The sequence below is a fragment of the Rhipicephalus microplus genome, unplaced genomic scaffold, assembly GCF_043290135.1.
Source record: "Rhipicephalus microplus isolate Deutch F79 unplaced genomic scaffold, USDA_Rmic scaffold_75, whole genome shotgun sequence".
Classification (NCBI taxonomy): domain Eukaryota; kingdom Metazoa; phylum Arthropoda; class Arachnida; order Ixodida; family Ixodidae; genus Rhipicephalus; species Rhipicephalus microplus.
The window spans coordinates 152,037-170,570 of record NW_027464648.1 but is presented as its reverse complement, the minus strand read 5'-3'; the positions used below and the strand labels follow the sequence as shown (position 1 = coordinate 170,570).

Here is an 18,534-nt window from a genome sequence, read left to right as displayed (position 1 = left end):
GCCAATAAGACCATACGCTATGTCTATTGATGGTTAAGTGATACCATATGTCAGGACGCACAAATTTCTAGGCGTATTCATTGACAGAGATCTCTGCTTGGGCCCACATGTGGCCCACTTGAAGAAGAAGCTGACAGACATCACTAACTTGGAGAAAAACTCACTGACAGACATCACTATCTTGGAGGCAAAACCTGGGTGACTTCAGCACATGCAATGACGCAATTGTACAAGACGCTTTTTCTCGGCTATCTGCAATACAACTTGCCTGCGTTGACCGATACCTGCAGAACCAGCATTTGCACACTCCAAAGCATCCAGGCAATGGTTCTGCGAGTTTGTATGGGCCTACCACAATGTTCATCAACAGCTGAGACAATGGCGATCACAGATGACTAACCGCTCAAGACACATATCCTAATGGAAGGCTCAGAGCTCACGTGAGGTATCTTTCTCACGCCCCTGCCCATCATCTAGCCTCACTGCCAGAAGACTGACCTCGTGCCTCATTTTGCCCGACAGCCTTGTGATATCACACACACATACACACGGGATATACAACTCCGTCCAGAATTGCAACTCCCCCATATCGTATGACTCATCCACATGTTGAACTCATGGTTCCAGGCATACGGTCAAAAGCCCAGCTCTCATCTCTAGTGCTAAAGCAGCTTTCTCTTCTCTTGTTGTACGGGAAGTACAGTGAGCATACCTATCCGTATACTGACGCTTCAACTAAAGTGGATGGGTCTGCAGGGTCGGTGATCTTTCCTGCAACAGCGACAACGTTGAAGATTCGGTTATCCCTCCAGACGTCATCGACAGCTGCGGAACTTGCTGCTGTACGTACCGCAGTTAAAGTCATTAAAGACCAAGAAGTCAAGAAATGGAGTGTGTTCACGGACTCCAAAGCAGCACTAAAGAGTTTGGTATTCGCCTTACACCGGAGACTTCATGAACAACTTTTGCAGGAAGTTAGAAAGCTGCTTCACCACCTCTTCGACGAAGGACACATAATCAAGTTTCAGTGGCTTCCAAGTTACTGCGGCATAACGAGCAACGAACATGCCGATGCAGCTGATCGATCAGCACACGAAGATGGTGAAGATAATTCTATGCCCTTTTCAAGCACTGATGCTGCAAGGGAAATCCTAAAAATTGCTAATGAAGAAATGAAACCCCCGAATAACGCTGAGTGCTTACCGCACAAGCGACCGCTTAGGCTAGACACGTTTCGTCGACTTCGGCCTCCGTCCGGACTCTCTTGTCTCGAGACAACGGTGCTTTGCCGACTGTGGCTCGGTGTCGCTTTCACGAAAGTTTTTGCTTCCGAATCGGCATAGAAGACAGTGTTGCTTGCGGTCATTGCGGCAGCGATGCAACGATAAAGTGCACTCTCTCTCACTGCCCTCGTTATAGCGTGCAACAATGGCAGCTAGCTGCTGCGTTAGCTCGCCTTGACTAAAGTCCTTTGTCAGAACAATCAGTGCTTGAAGGGTGACATGATATGTTTCGCACAGTAAATCATTGAAGGCCTTATTGAAGTTTGTGCGTGGTAGTGGCCTATTGAGTAGGCTATAGCACCCGAGCTCAAGATTTTTTTTCATTTTTGTGCGTCTATTTCATTCCTCATTTTCTTTTCCATCTTTCTTCCCTATTCTCTCTTCCCTTAGTTCAGGGTAGCAAACTGGATTCTCCAATTTTGGTTAACCTTTAGGCGTTTCCCTCATTTTATTCTCTCTTTCTCTTGTTTCAGTACCACATAAAGAGAATTGCGAGTTGAAAGCACGAGGTTATTGCCAACATCCTGAAGCCCCGATTTGCAAGGACGATAAAACCTCCTGCACATGTAGCTGTGGTAAGCTGAAATCCCAACTTTTTAACTGAGCATAGCTTTTGTTAACTGAATATAGAGCAAGTTTTGAAAATTTATGCTTTTTTCATGGTAAAGAGCTTGATTTTTGCCTTTGAAAGCATTTTTTGATGACAAAATATTCTTTACTGTTAAGGACCAGGTATTCCGGCTTTTTTGTTTTTCTAAAAATTACGTGATGATTTAGTGTTTTCATACTTTACTGTCCCTTGACATAAAAGATCCACACGGAGCTGTAACGCTTTGCTTCGTCGATTAACAAATCGGAAATGTAATTATGATGAGATAAAGTTTTCAAGCGGAACAATATTTTATCTCAAATGGCACAGAAATGCGCGTACGTTTACTCGCTAGGCGTATGAAAGCCAAAATGCCTCTTTTTTCTATTCCTAATAATTACTTTTACAACTTCGACAAGTGTCGCCACCCTGTGTACTTCATTTAAGCTACGCCTATATGTAATGAAACTTTCTTGAGAAGTTGCACGTTGTCCAATCAGAGTGGAAACCATAAGCGCAGATAGCTGCTGCCATAACAAACCCGAGCCCCACTAACACCTCCGAAATGCATCGTAAATGATATCTCAATTTTAAGCAACGTGTTGGACCGGTGATCATATATCGATGACCGAAGGCAGTGCGGGGTGCCTTTATGGTACCGAGAGAGTTACTATTGCCTTTACTGTGAGTTAGCCTTTAGCTGGGCATTGTACTTCGTTCCATACGTTGTGCGCGATACTGCAGAAGGCGTAAAAAACATGACTGATTCCTCCGCTATAAGAGTCGGTATAACAGGAAAGTGAAATGTGTGTTCACAGACATAGTTGAACGTTACTGCGGATCACTTCGCGGAAAGGCCAAAGCAATAAATTCGACAAGAAAAAAACACGCTAGTCTTGCGTCTGGAGAGAGTGAACAAAACACTTATTTGATGTGCTGCTCGAGAAACTCGGTGAATGGTATTCTGAAAGCGCTGCGTCAGAGGACCTCAAGCGTGCAGCGGAGGCGAACGGGAGCATTGAGGCACGTTAGACAGGAGCGCCACGTGGCAGTTATCTTCGAAAACAAAGGGAGGCATGTGCTCCTGCGGAGAAAGATGCGTTGCGTGCCATTCTCGAAGGCGATAATGTGTAGAACGCAAAGCAACGGGCAGGTGCTACCACTGTGTCGTTTTAGCGAAGCGTTGGTAACACTTGCTTTTTTGAGCACAGCGTTGCAATGTCAGCACAACGTGTTTAGCGCTACGGTCCTTAGAATTACTTGTGTGTGCCTTCACTAGTATAAAGGCACACATACAAAACATCAACGTGTTGCTATTGTACCTCAAATATTCGCAATTATTTTTTTAATTGACAATCGCACAAGTATAAACGCTGGAGCTTGAGCAATACTGGTGGGCACGGCGACTGGGGTTGGCCGTTTGAGGTATCATTAAGGGCGCAGAAACAGACAATTATACAGATAGACAGACCACAATTTTTACTGCAAAGGTCCCCGAAAAAGACTATCGTCATTAAGAATAGAACGTCAAGTGTAGAACACCAAAAGCTAAAAAAATCACAGTATATCAATGCAGTGAATGATGATATTTGGGGCAAAGCGTCCGTCAGTCCGTGGATTATGCGTCCGTTCGTGCGTCTGCCCATGCGTCCATCGGTCCGTTTGTGCGTCCATACATCCGTGCGTCCGTTTCTGCGTTAGTGCGTGCATCCGTTCATCCATACATTCATTCGTCTGTACATACGTCTATTCATGCGTCCATCCGTCCAATCGTGCATCCGTCCATGCTTTCGTTCATGCGTGCGTTCATGCGTCCATCCGTCCAATTGTGCGTCCGTCCCTGCGTTCGTTCAGGCGTCCGTTCACGCGTCTGTCCGTCCATCTAGCAAACACTCCAAGTACAGCCATCTCGCATCTCTTCATCACGTATTTATCATATTGAAGTACCGCCATCCAACGGACATTCTAAGGACCCATTGAAGGTAGCTACCCATTGCTATGATGAAGAGACGACTACTACTACTACTACTACATACATCGCTGATGCATGACTTATGGCTTCAAAGGGCACTAAAGGCAACTATTAAGTCGACGTTCATTGTTGAAATAGTGGTCCAGAAACATTGTAGTGTTAGTTGTGTGCCAGGGAACGGCTAATTTTGAGACAAAAAACACTTTATAGTCCACAATAGATTAGCGCACTACAAAATACTCACCTCAAGAAGAGGACCGACCGGACGGACTCTAGTTACATTTGCCGCGCACAACGTTGCCGGGAGTTGCTGCGCTAGCAGCAGCAGCAGACCAAAAGAAGTGGGAACCACAGCAGCAACAACAGCCAATGATCAACTTCCCATTAGTGGCTCCGAGATTACAGACGTTTTGTGGTCGACTGCACCCCGCTAGATGGCATCAGCTGTCCATTGTAACTACGCGAAAATTGATTTTTCGGATCACACGAGTCATTCCCGAATAGTAGCGTCTGGTGGTTCTTTTTTCCATTAATCATAGAAAAACGAACCAGCAGCATTTAATTGCGTCTCTTTTTGCACGGAAGGTTCTTTATTTAGTGCTGCTAGATCGAGTACTAGTGATGAATTGTAGGTTGTCCGTCTCATGTCATCGGGATCATTTTGAGGATGTATACTGCTGCGGCTCATTTGTTCTTGTGCATTTAGCTTAACTTCTCGGTAAGTAGAGCACTGATGTTGATAATATTGTCATTTTAGATGTCATATATTGATATTTCACTCTGACGTAAGTCGTTATATGTCCCTTTAAGAAGCTTCGCCCCCTTAAAAACACCCCCTAGCTTAAGTGTAACAATTTCTTTTGCTTGTTCATCATAAAACTAAACGGACGTCATCTGTTTTATAAAACCTGCATTGGTTTATTCCAACGAAAACTATCACGTAGTGGTGAATCCTGGAATGACGTGGCTACGTAGTGCACACGTCGGGGACGACCGACCCGCTCTTTAAGGAGCTTCGCCTCTGAAAGCTGTGGATCATCTCCCTGAAGGCAATTCTGATGGGATTCGAAGCCGCAGTGGTGTGCCCGGCGTTGACCCGGTTTTAACGGGCGTTGACGCAGGTTCTAGAAAAACGGTTTTAGCTGAAAGAGGAGGATAAAACTTCATTTATCTCAAGAGAAAAGATTTGGTGATGGTGTGTCAGAGGAGCCCACCCAACGCAGATCTGAGCTACCCTCTTGGCCCATTCTAGGATATGGTCCTCGGCCTCGGGTGCAAAGCTGTGCAGAGCACCCTCCCGTTTCTCCTCACTATTAATGTGTAGAGAATCAGGTGTTCGATTTCGAGGACACCCCACTTGATATGGTCTTGGTTAACTCTTTGCTGGCAGAAATGCAGAAAGGGTAGCGGTATATTGCAGAATCTCTAGGAGGGCGAAAAGTGAGGGTAGGAAATGTACAGGTCTGTAACTGGTGCCATAGCATTTTATGGTAGCGTTAAGCTTGGTGTTGTAAGGGGGTACATTATGCGCTGTAGGCGGTAGCGATCCGTTATATAGTTAAAGGTCAAAAGGTGATCTCTCGTCCTGGAAAATGTCGCGTGGTCATAGGCACCATCAGAGGCCTGCACTCAGCCCTGATTCCTTGAGCCGCTTTATTGCTACTCAACCCTACATGCGCGGGCGTCCATATGAAATCAACGTCTTGCGTGGGAGGATGTTTATTAAGAATTCAAAGAGCAATTTGTGAAATGAGTTCTGCGCTGAAGTTACGTACGACAGTTTTGGAGTTTTTAGCAATTAGTTTTTGTTTCAGTTTTAATTATTTACAAAGCATCGATTACATAACAGTTGTATACAGATGAGAGTTCCAGAGTAAAATGCTTAAAACTGGACCCTCAGTTAAAAAGTACAACAAAAGTGAACTGAAAACACTTGGCAGAAATTTAGCAGGTGGTATTAAGAAACTTGTACAAGGCAAAGCAAGCAGCTACATGGTAGAACAGTTGAAAAAAATAAAACAATGCAATAAAACGAAGATCACAATGCGAAAATATTATCAAAAAGCAATGCGATAGAAAGCCATATACGACATACAGAAGTAATACAAAAAAAATCTGAAAAATTGAAACAAAAAATGCAAAAATAAACCAGGATAAGCAGGAATATATATATATATATATATATATATATATATATATATATATATATATATATATATATATATATATATATATATTTATATATATATATATATATATTATATATATATATATATATATATATATATATGTGTGTGTGTGTGTGTGTGTGTGTGTGTGTGTGTGTGTGTGTGTATTTATACCCTTACTAAAGTGAAATATCAGGAGTTAAAAGAAAGATTTTATTGGTGTTTTGAAAAGTGAAAATGAGGACAAAATTTTAGGTTCTAACGGCGAACTATTCCAAAGATAAATGGTAGAAAATTCAGATGTTTTTTTACCGTAGTCAGTGCAAACATGTAGTAGCAAGTAATTATGAGTAGAAGCAAACATGGCGGGGTTAGTATTCTTGAGCGAGCTACATTCAATATATTTATAGGAGAGCTGAGAAGTAAGTAACCTTCTAAGCATTATACTTATGCTATACTGAAATAACTTGTTAACAGAAAAACGTTTATGCTCATTAAGCATGCTAAAGGCATCTGAACCCGAACAACTGCAAGTTATGATGCTTATGGCTTGATTTTGTATATGTTGAATGGAATGAAGATAACAATGATAGGTGTTACCCCAAGCGATTATGCCGTAGTTACTATGCGACTGAATAAATTCAAAGTACACTGAAAGCAATGCAGGAAGTGAAAAATACTGACCTGTCTTGATAAGCGCAAGGATACTTCTTTTTCAAATGATTGATGTGAAGATAAAACTTCAAAATCCTGTCTAATGTCATACCTAGAATTATCAAAGAGTCATTCATGGGAATAGAATGATTTGCTAGTGATAAAGAAGGAAAGTTTTTTAAAGGCTTTCGATCGTGGTGAAAAACCTAAAAGTTTGTTTCACATAGGTTATTCATTAGTTCGTCAGTGTTACACCATTTATACATGTGGACAATTGCAATATTCAGTTTATTTAGTAAGGAACTCAGATATGTATATCCCGTGCTGATATGGTTGTATCGTTTGCGTACAATACATAGTGGCATAAATTCGTGACGTCCGGCAAGTTATTATTATAAAGAGAAAAAAATCAAAGGTCCCAACACTAAACCTTGAAGCACTCCTGGTTAGTAATTTTGAAGAGCAAATGTTTTACGCACGTATACCTCAAATACTCGGCAAGCTAGATGATGCTTCAAAAACGTTAAAGCAGGGCCTGTGACCCCATAGGCTTCTAGCTTACGATACAAAAAAAAATGACTAGTGGTGTCAAAGGTTTTAGTAGGGTAGAGGAAGACGGAACCGACGAATTGATTCCCATCAAGAGTGATATTAATCAAATCTCTTAGACAAAGTAAGGCTAAATTAGTAGAACTTCTGGCCCGGAAACCAAAATGGCTTGAATATGTAGAGTTAATCTAAGTACTTAGTTAATCTGGACACAAAGCTCCACCTCGGTGGTCTAATGGCTAAGGTACTCGGCTGCTGACCCCCAAAAAGGCGCGATCTAATCCCGCCTGTGGCGGCTGCATTTCTGATGAAGGCGGGAATGGCGTAGGCCCGTGTACTCAGATTTGAGTGCACGTTAAAGAACCCCTGGTGATCGAAATGTCTCGAGCCCTCCACTACTGCGTCTCTCATAATCGTATGGTGGTTTGGGGACGTCAAACCTCACAAATGAATCAGTCTGGACTCAAATAACTTTTCCATTATTTTACTTAGGAAGGGGAGGATAAAAATGGTATGGTAGTTGGAGAGCAGCTCTTTATGACCTTTCTTAAAAACTGGGATTACCTTAACACGTTTTAATACTTGCGCAAATTTACCAGTTTTGAAAAATAAGTATTTATTGCACATATATGTTCGCAAACAACGGCAGCAACCAGTTTCAGGTGGCGTATTGAAATACCATCTAATTCACGGTTCATGTTGCGAGCGTTGTGAATAGTAGAAAGCCCCTCACTTTACGTAACTGGGAAAAGATAAAATGAATGACACAAAGAATTATTTTAGGTTAAAAACTTGACGGCTCACTTCCCTGAGATAATGCAAAATGATTGGAAAACGTGCTAGCAATCTCAGCAGGCTGGCTTAAAATAATGATGCAGTGTACGATTGTGGATATAACCGCTGGCGAGTTACGGTTCATAAATTGATTCAGATATTTTCATTGCGTTTTAGGATTACCTGTATTCCACATAGATTCCGCTTCGTATATAGTATCGCCTTTTCGCTTCCCGGAGAGTGCTAGTGAGAATTTCACAATACTTCTCGTACTTAATAAGCAGAGAACTAATTCATGGCTGTGTTTTGTTTTTTATACAAACTATCTTTTTCCTCAAGCTTTTTAGTAAGCTATTGGTCATCCACGGGCCTTTCGAGTACCTGAATCAATTCTTACAGCCAACTACTTTAGAGGTGGAAATTTCCGGAGCCCTCCACTACGACGTGTCTCATAATCATATGGTGGTTTTGGGACGTTAAACCCCACATATCTATCAATTACTTTAGAGGTGGAAGGAACTGCCTTCGTGAAAACATCGCAAAAAACCTAAAAGCTTCCATAAGCTCATGAATTAAATCGAGAGAAGATCAGTCGGTGGAGCTAATTGTAGAAATTATATCATGTGTATCGAAAGTTGTGGTAAAATATGTGGTGCGAACTTCAGAGAAATGGACATTGAAAACTGCAAAAATACGAAAGTGATCCGTAAGGTCAGTGTTAACATCGTCTGCAGCAATTCGCAGGTCGATGTTAGTTAGAACATGATCGATAAGAGAATGGAATCTTTCATCAGAACATCGAATTGGCGATGTGATGCGACATTCAAGACCAAGTAAATGGAGTAACCACGAGAGCACCCAAACGTAAGCCGCTAGATAGACACATAGATAGACACGCACAAGGTCAACGAAGTTCGCTAAGAAATGCTTCGCACTTAAAATCGCAGCATATCAAGGGACTGAATGATGATGAGTAGGGCGAAGCGTTCGTCATTCTGTCCGCGCTTCCGACGGTCAGTTCGTTCTAGCTTCCATCTGTTCATGCGTTCATCTGGGCAACCGTTCGTGCATCCGTCCATCCATGCATCCATTCATCTGTGCGCCCGCCCTCTGTCTCTGCGTCTATTCATGCGTCCGTCCATCTATTCGTGCGTCTGTCCTTCCGTGCGTTCGTGCGTCCATCATTCGTCCGTGCTTCCATTTGTTAATAGGCCCAACCGAGCGTCTGCCCATCCATGCGTCTGTCCTGCCATACGTTCGTGCATCCATCTGAGCGTCGAGCCATGCGTCCGACTGCGCGTCCGTGCTTCCGTTCTTCCATCCTTGCGTCTATGTATCTGTCCATTCGTGCATCTGTTAGTCTGGCCGTCCGTCTGTCAATCCGCGCATTCATCCGTCCGTCTACTTTTCTGTCTGTTCGTCTGTGCGTAAGTCTGTGTCCGTCCGTCCATCTAGTGAACACTTCAAGTACTGCCATTTCGCGTCTTTTAATCATATATTCATCATATAGAAATATCACCATTCAGCGGACATTTGGTTGATGATGGATGTGTGGGGTTTAACGTCCCAAAACCACCATATAACTATGAGATACACCACAGTGGAGGGCTCCAGAAGTTTCGATCACCTGGGGTTCCTTAACGTGCACTCAAATCTGAGCAAACGGGCCTACAACATTTCCGCCTCTATCGAAAATGCAGCCGCCGCAGCCGGGGTTCAATACCGCGACCTGCGGGTCAGCAGCCGAGTACCTTAGCCACTAGACCAACGCGGCGGGGCCAGCGAAAATTTTAAAAAATAAACGTGAGATGTCTACTATATCACTACCACTATTACTCTATATCGCGGACGCACGGCCCGCGACATAAAAGCTTTGCGCTGAATACCTTGATACGTCACACGTGTACCCACCAACAGCATAAAATTGAACATATCGTGCCATATAAGAATCTAGCTTCGCTATCGTGTAGGGCTATAAAAGGCACGCTAATAAATTTTTCGCCCCTTTTTTGATATTGAATGCTTCAACTATTTCTCGCGTGGCGAGAAATAATATGGTAAATACTGTCACCAACTGGCCCAGCTTTCAGTCCTTCTTGGTAGTGCTCCAACATCTGCAGCAAGACGTGAGCATGCGCAGTGAAGTTGGCTACTGAAAATGCACAGTAGCCTGTGAAAGGCTAGTGAAATAGCTACTTCGCATCTAAACGTGCCGGCAACGGGAGTCCAACCCATGACCTCTGGGTCGGCAACAACAATGCCGTGCACGCAGTGCACTGCACTATGGCCACCTACTTTAAAGGGTTTAAGAGAAGCCTTCTTTATATCAACCTAATCCTTCTCATATTATTCTTGGTAAAGTGTACTAATGCATCATAACCGTGAAATCCACGATTAGTTCCTACAACCCATCGTTTCTCTCACCCAGCTTATTCGGCTCGTTTCCAATAGAAGAAGTTTACCATGAAATGGTACTTTAACTGTCGAACATCAAGAGACATTGTTAAGATGTCTTATATCAGAGCAAAGTAAGCACTAAGCTACTTCTGTGAGAAGACGTTTTACTTTCTTGTTACACCGATTCCTAATACGGAGGATCAACCGTGTTTCAGATACTTGTTCCCTTTGCTGGGGGGTTGTTTCTCTACGTTGCGCCGGTGTGTAGGCTAGTGCTCATTGCCCCCGCTAGAGGCGAAGTTGTGGTCTTAGTTTCAAGAACGCTCACTAGACGGTACGCCACCACTCAGGCGATCAGCATTGATGTACGCAGATGATATAGTGCTAATGGCTGACAACAAGGAAAATTTGCAGAGATTGGTGGACATCTGTGGTAATGAGGGAGATAGGTTAGATTTCAGGTTCAGTAAGAAAAAATCAGCAGTCATGATTTTTAATGACAATGAAGGTAGTGAGCTTAGAATACAGGAGGTCACGCTAGAGATAACAGACAAATACAAATATTTGGGCGTATGGATAAGCAGTGGGGCCGAGTACCTAAGGGAACACGAAATATACGTGTTGACTAAAGATAACAGGAATGCAGCAGTAATAAAAAACAGGGCACTGTGGAATTACAATAGGTATGATGTTGTGAGAGGAATTTGGAAAGGGGTCATGGTTCCTGTTTTGACGTTTGACAATGCGGTCTTGAGCATGAGATCAGAAGTTCAAACAAGATTAGAAATTAAGCAACGTGGAATAGGTAGGCTTGCCTTAGGAGATCACGGGAATTCACCAAATCAGGGAGTGCACGGTGATATGGGATGGACATCATTTGAGGGCAGGGAAGCTAGCAGCAAGATAAAACTTGAGAAGCGATTGAGAGAAATGGGGGAGGAACATTGGGCTAGGAAGGTATTCAGCTACTTGTACATGAAGAATATCGATACAAAATGGCGGATGCGAACCAGAAAATCGACTGGTAAATACTTGGAAAATAGCAGGGCGCCAAACCAAAAGGAATTATCGGTTAAGAAGAAGCTGAAGGTAGCTGAGACCGATATGTGGAGAATCGGCTTGATTAAGAAGTCCGCACTAGAGATCTATCGAACTTTTAAGCAGGAAAAAACCAAGAAAAGGATCTATGATAATACTCGGGGTAGTTCTCTACTGTTTGAGGCTAGAACGGGAGTATTGCGAACAAAGACATGTCGGGCCAAACACGAAGGGGTAGACATGGTATGCAGTGCGTGTGGAGAGGAAGAAAAAACTACCGAACTCCTGATAATGTTCTGTAAAGGGCTTCACCCTGTAGTTCAGGTTGATGGCGCAGAGTTTTTCAAAGCACTGGGGTTTAGGGAAAGTGAGGACAAAATAGACTTTAAACGGGCAGAATTAACTAGAAGGAGGTTATCTGATTGGTGGCTAAAGTCAAGGCCCGAGTGAAAATTGAACCCTTCGCTGCAAAATACGAATCCTCAACCTCACTATTTAATATAAAAAATAAATCTAGTTTTTGGTTCATTAAGTATAACGGCTTGGTGGCTCTAGCCACCGCCCGATCTAAAGGGTACAGCCATATTCATCAATCCATCCATCCATCCATCTGATGCTCACTCCACTCTTGGCGCGTGCTCTAGTTTGGTAGGAGACAGCCAGGTGGCCACGCCTATGTATAGCGCTCGCTGTCGGCGCGCTTCCTGTATATTTCACCGGACATAAATTTAATTGAATGGGGTTATTTATTTACATCATTCTGTGTGCGTCAATACCACTCTCCACTTTGAACACCACAGGAGCCAAGGTGGCTGCGCGAGGCGCTCGCATTGCGGCTGTAGCGTGGACTCGCCGTCAAGACACCTGTGCGACCTTCCACTACATTCTGTTTTTCAAGATTCTTCGGCTGTGTACTTTTCGGATCACAAAGCCAATATACTAAACGAAAAGTGTTCTTCCGAGCTTATGTGATCCTAAATAAGCTGTTGAACAAAAAATGTATCTACTGCATTATTATCTATATAATATATTGATATGTAAATAATAAACATTGTGTACATACCGTGTATATACAATCACAGCTCAACAACTGTCGTGTCACGTCTTTATATGATGATGATTGAGCATATGTAGAGAGAATTCACGGCTTACCAGATTTGGCCTTTGGAGCAAGCCCGTTTATCATCATTCACTTCGTGGATATGCGGGATTTTTTTTTCTTTTGATCCACACCCTACTTTCCCCTGACAACTTTCCGTGGTTTTCATTCATTCACCACGTTCCTCCGGCTACACAGAGCGACCTTCCTTTCGTTCACACTATCGCAGCCAGGACTTTAAGACGGTTCTTCTATTCCTTTGGAGCGTTGGCCAACTATCTGTAGCAGCCAATAACAGCATCCTCAGCCATAAACCCAGCCTCCTTTCAGTCTCTAATATTTACTTTCTTCTCCTCATTGCTCTTCCGACACTTAGATTTGCTCCCTTTTGGGGGCTGCCGAAATTGCGTCTTTTCGTTACTCTAACCTCTCCTCCTGCTCCAAGCGCTCGCTCTATGTAAGCGACGTGGTGTATCATGGCCACCGCGTTTCATTGCACTGGAACTAGCGCCTATTTTTTAGATGCGAAGCAGCTCTCCGACTAGCCTGTCTAACGTTGTCCGTCCGTGTCTTTGTGCCAATGCGCCGCACCGCACTCGCCTCGCCGCAGGTGTTGGTGTGGTGCCGAGTAGGTCAGCCTTCCCTCGCGTAGCGCGGTGCGTCACACTGACTCACTCACCTACCGCGCGCTCGCGCTTGCCACGTGTCACCTCTCTCACTTCACCCTCTTCACCGCTAGCAACGTTTGAGTTCACATCGAGTGAACACTCTTTCAGCTCGTTTATCTGCGATGAAGACGATGCCGAAAAGCGAAGCTGCTTCAGCCGCCGAAACATGCGCCGAAGCACTTTGGCCTAACGCCGTCGTCACCGGCGTTGCGAGGATTAGCAGAGCTGATCGCGTTTGTGACTGGGGATGTCACGTTTGCAACGCCGACAAGGTGTGAGTCAGGCAAGCCGAATGCAAGCGTCGGCAGGGAATGACCAACGACACCAGCGAAGTGCGAGTCAAGCACACCGATCCCGTTCGAGAACGGAGAGGGTGCGTGGGTAAGAAGGACGAGACGAGAGCCAAGAAAGCCAAGCACAAGCGTCTTCAACGCGTCGGCCACACCGACGACATTGTCATGGTAATAAAATCGGTGCACGTAACAGTGTAGCAAATAGCCGAACAGCTTCGATCGAGTTGCGCGACTTCGTCGTCGTCTTTTCTGAAGACCAAATCATTCGACACGCTCAAGTAATGATGACACTAGCCACGCAACAGCCACAAACTCACTACACGCTCGTATTATTACTTCCCCTCTCGAAAAGCATCGACTCGAAGCTTTCAAAAGTATGCAGGCAAGAACAAGTCTTCAGTGAGAGTAATACGGCTTCATCCTAGTCACGTGGACGATGTCCGGCTGGGAACCACGACGAGAGGACTGCACGCTGGGTTCTGCGATAACTTCGTAGTTTACATCGCTGAGGCGCTGAAGAACCCGGTAAGGGCCGAAATAACGACGCAAGAGCTTCTCATAGCGGCCGCATTGGCGTACGGGGCTCCAAAGCCATACTTTTTCTCCGGGGTGGTAGGTGACTACTCTGTGCAGGAGGTTGTACTTATGAGCATCGTGTTGCTGCTGAAAGCGAATGCGCAAGCGAGCTAGTGGTCGAACTTCTTCGGCGCGCTGCGAATACTGCTCAGCATTTTCGGTGGTGGTCGTAAATGCGTCAGGTAAGAGCATGGCGTCTAACATCATAGTAACTTCGCGGCCGTGACGCAGGCGGAAAGGTGTAAATCCTGTAGTTTTTTGCACGGCGGTGTTACATGCGAAAGTTACGAAAGAGGGGACACTGTCCCAGTTCCGATGGTCTACGTCGGCATACATGAAATTCATGTCTGTGATGGTCTTATTGACCCGTTCTGATAATACATTAGATTGTGGATGGTAAGCTGTCGTTCGGCGATGTACGGTGCCGGTGAGTGTCATCACTTCTTCCAGTAGTTGGGCAGTGAAGGCCGTGCCTCTGTCTGTTAGAACCACGGCCGGTGCACCATGGCGGAGGACGACAGCATGAATGACGAAATCCGTGACATCGCTTGCCGTACCGTGCTGGAGTGCTCGTGTTTCACAAATCGGGTTAAATAGTCGCAACTATTATCCAGCGACTCCCCGCTGAATATTTTGGAAATGGACCTTGCAAGTTCATGCCAACTTGTTGAAATGGTTCTCGGGGTGACTCCACAGGGTGTAAAAGACTAGCAGGTTTCATGGGCAGAGTTTTGCGACGCTGACAGTTTTGGAAAGTTTTCACGTAGTGCTTGTCCGTGCGGGACAGTTTGGGCCAGTAGTACGCGTGGCGGATACGTGCGAGAGAACGCGTGAGCCCTAAATACCCGAATGATGGTTCGTCATGGCATGCCTTAAAGATGTCATCTCGCATCACAGATGGTATGACCAGTTGGGCGGTTCGAGCGTTGGGACCAAAGCTACACTCGTACAGAACGTTGTCACAAAGGAAAAAATTATGAAATCGTGCGCCTGAACGTTCGTGGTGCCTTTTCAAGCTTGTCCTCAAAATAGTCGATGATCGGGCGAAGTTCTCTGTCATCACGCTGTTTTTGAGCCAAGTTGGAGGCTGTGGCGGCCATGAGGAAGCAAGTCAGCATCGGTGTGCCTTCGTCCTGACTTGTAAACCACCGTAACGTCAAATTCTTGTAAGTGGAGACTCCATCGAGCTAGGTAGCCTGAGGGGTCTTTGAGGCCTGCAAGCAAGCACAAGGAATGGTGGTCGGTGACTGCTTTGAATTGTCACCCGTACAAATACGGTTGGAGCTTGGCTATGGTCCACACGACAGCTAGGCATTCCTATTATGTGGTGGAATAGTTCGTTTCAGCTGATAACGTACGACTAGCGTATGTGATCACTCGCTTGATACCTTCCTGCCATTGCACAAGGACGGCTCCAAGACCGACATTACTTGCATCTGTATGCACTTCAGTGTCGGCATTTTCGTCAAAATGACCCAAGATTGGAGGAGTCTCCAGGCGTCGTCGTAGCTCGCAAAAAGCTCCGTGTTGTTCTGGGGCCCACACAAAAGCAACGTTGTCTCTCGTGAGTTTGGTTTAAGGGTTCTGACATTTTGTAAAAGTTTGCAACGAAGCGATGATAGTACGCACAAAGGCCCAGAAAACGGCGTACGTCGGGTTTTTCATCGGAGTTAGGAAGGCAGCGACAGCCAGTGTTTTTTAGGAGTCAGGGGCGAATTCCATCGTTGTTGACGACAAGATCGAGAAACTTGAGCTCCTCTTAGCCGAAGTGGCATTTTTCGGGCTTGAGCGACAGGCGAGCTGTTCGTAGCCCCTCAAGTACTGCACGAAGACGCTGAAGGTGCGGCTTGAAAGTCGATCAAAAATGACGACGTCATTTAAATAGACATGACACGATTGACACTCGAGACCGGCCGAAACTGTGTGCATCATTCGTTGAAAAGTCGTGGGAGCAGAGCACCGTCTAAAAGGAAGCACCTTAAACTCGAAGAGCTTGTCATGAGTAATGAAGGCGGTCTTTTCACGGTCACGCTCATCGACCTCGACTTGCCAATAACTACTGCGTATATCCATGGATGAAAAATATCTGGTGTTTCTAAGGCGGTCGAGTCAGTCGTCAATGCGAGAAAGTGGATAAACGTCTTTCTTTGCCACTGTGTTCAGTTCGCGATAATCAACACAGAAACGCAATATGCCGTCTTTCTTTTTCACCAACACAACCGGTGATGCCCATGGGGTTGTAGATGGCTGAATGATGTCGTCAGCAAGCATTTGTTGTACTTGGTCGTGGATAGCATCTTGTTCTCTGCGGGGAAACTCGACAACCATGTTGTCGAATAGGCCTTTCGCTGGGCTTTGTTATGATTCTGTGCTGTGCGACGGGTGTCTGATGTTGGACGTCGTGGCAAAGCAATCACAGAAGAAAAGCAAGAGTGAGCGAAGACTTTCTTGCTGTGAAGTTGAGAGTGCGCAGTTCACATCAAGCCTAACCGGAGATTGTCATCGCGAGGACCGGGAGAGAGCTGCGCAAGTAAGAAGCTGGCTTTCGAGTCTCCGATTTCTTCGGAGTAAGCGATGACACAGTGCTCATGGTAGTAGCTTCCGCGATGAATTCATCGACAGTGGTTGGGGGCTTGCGTATGAGTCCAGCGAAAAGTTGTTCCTTGACACTCCGCAGTAGGAGCAGAGCTTTTTTTGTTTCATTCATCCCTGAGTCAGCGCGCTTAAACAAGCATGACATGTCTTCGACAAACATAGCCACGTTTTCATTTGGCTTCAGAACCCGGCTCTGTAGAGCCTGCTTGGCCTTTTTTTTTTCTTTCGGGATTTCTGAATGCTTAGCATAGCTGTCGCTGAAATTCTTGCCAGTTGGTGATAGACGGCTCATGGTTGCCATACCAGATGCGAGCATTCTCTTCAAGTGCGAAATAGACCTAGCGAAGCTTCTTGGTGTCGTTCCATTCGTTGGTGGCTGCGAGCCAAACGAAGTGGTCTAGCCAGTCATCTACGCCCTCAAATACATCACCATAAAACGGCTTCGGGGTGCGTGCTGTGTAGACGGCGCTTGGGGTGGATGCGAGTTGGTCTACGTTGCTCTCTTTCGTGTGACTTGCCATTGTGGTGGTCATTCTTGCCAAGCTCGAGAGACCAAATTCAGGAGGTAGTCCTAGCAAGTGGCGGCTGAGGCGAAGTGCCAGGTTCTCCTCTGGAATTGTTGAAATGATGGCAGAAGCTTGCAGCGGCTTGAGTTAAAACTAGCGAATTGAAATTGTACACAGCACGTCCACAAGTTTGTCATGGTACTAATATTAGTGCAAGTAACTGTGTAGCAAACAGCGGAACAGCTTCGATCGAGCAGCGCGAGTTCGTCGTCGTCTTTTCTGCCAACCACATCCTTCGACACACACAAATAATGATGACACTAGCCACGCATCAGCCACGCATCAGACAAACCCACTACATGCTCGTGTCAATATGCGATCTAAGGAAGCTGAGCGGAAGCGCCGAAAGTGGAAGGCAAACGTCGGTGAATCCTCAACGTTATCGGCAACGTCCCGAAAACGCCACGCAGCCTCCGCCGAATCGCCCGCCGAATCGTCTTGTGCGACGCTGCTGCTTCGAATTCTATCAGGGTTCCCTTCAGGAAGATGTGTTTAATTTTTGGAGCTTGTTGTACCAGAGGACATGTTTGAACTACGCAGTGTTCGTAAAGGTTGACGTTGACCTGTGACATCAATAGTAGCCTGAAACCGCTCTCGAAAGCGAAACTAGATCTTAAATAGTGATCATATAGCCACTGATTTTGAAAATAGGCATTCATAGGCAATTATAGGCATTTAGAAGCGGAGCCAAAAGTGGGCATGTATACGTAATATAAAACACTTTAAAGGGCCTACTCAACCTCGAATTTTCACTCATATATCAAAATGGCACTACAGGAACGCAAAAAACAAAATTGGCATTTGGCTGAAATCTGGTCTCTAGTGAGACAGTGCACGTTATACGGTAAGTCGTTGATGTATGTGGATCCCTTCACTAGCGTGACTTTCATAATGCATATAATCATTCCCGGGCTTAAAACATCAAATGATATTATGATTTTTTCCAGGAGAAAGTAAAGGACGCTTCGGCAGTAAACGAAAATCGGGATAATAATAGCGCCAATCACATTTCTTTCTACACTGGCCTTTCCATGTCATCAAGGCTTTTGTTTTGTCACTTGTAAAGACATTAAAATGATATTCAGCAAAGCATGAGTATTTGTTTTTTACGCTTTGTACAACTGAGAACAGCCACAAATTGAGAAGAGTTAAATGTATGAATTTATAGTTTGCTTGGATTCATCGCAGATCTGAAGGTTTTTATTAGTTATCCTATGCAACACGCAAACTCGCATTCCGCAAACAAGAGTCAAGAATACTAAAGAAAAAAAACCCATTGGCAACACTCGAACTTTCTTCGCCACCTAATTTCG

The 18,534-nt window shown here is 44.9% G+C and overlaps 1 long non-coding RNA gene across 1 annotated transcript in view; it reads left to right on the top strand.

Annotated features, from left to right (window-relative positions):
* LOC142790173 (uncharacterized) overlaps positions 1–18,299 on the top strand; it is a 30,124-nt gene extending 11,825 nt beyond the window's left edge. The window contains exons 2-3 of the long non-coding RNA XR_012889391.1: positions 1,757–1,858; positions 18,169–18,299. This is a non-coding gene — a long non-coding RNA (uncharacterized LOC142790173). The remainder of the gene's footprint in view (positions 1–1,756; positions 1,859–18,168) is intronic.
* The last annotated feature ends 235 nt before the right edge of the window (positions 18,300–18,534 follow it).